General features: G+C 44.7%; 1 long non-coding RNA gene across 1 annotated transcript in view; it reads right to left on the bottom strand.

Moving 5' to 3' along the window:
* The window catches only part of LOC116704184 (uncharacterized), a 20704-nt gene that overhangs the window by 9732 nt on the left and 10603 nt on the right, over positions 1-369 (bottom strand). The gene's annotated exons all lie outside the window — the stretch shown is intronic.

The following is a 369-nucleotide window of genomic DNA, read 5'->3' as shown; positions in this document are numbered from 1 at the left end:
TTACCCTTTGTTTAACCACACCTTTTCATTCAAACATTTACAACACAAAGAAAGCATTGACTTGAACCTTAAAGTCTTTAAGCAAAGTCTTTCACACAAATGCAAAACCACAAAAACCACCAATGCATTGGATTTTTTTTGTTAGTTGTCTTGTGTGTGCACCCTTTAACTATTAATGGCCATGTACTTTTTTATGGTAGCGCTACCGTTTACCTTAATGACTTGGCCTTGGTCCAAAGCAACTGTTCTCAGCTGTCTCTGTTGCGTCGCCGCATCTAGTGTCCAGTCCGCGCCTCTCCGCGTAACCACGTCCAGATGCCACACTGCTCAGTACAAACCCGCGATGTCCGTCTGCAACGCGTCCAGCCG

This window comes from Etheostoma spectabile, chromosome 2 (assembly GCF_008692095.1).
Source record: "Etheostoma spectabile isolate EspeVRDwgs_2016 chromosome 2, UIUC_Espe_1.0, whole genome shotgun sequence".
Lineage (NCBI taxonomy): Eukaryota > Metazoa > Chordata > Actinopteri > Perciformes > Percidae > Etheostoma > Etheostoma spectabile.
This window is presented reverse-complemented; position numbering and strand designations above follow the sequence as displayed.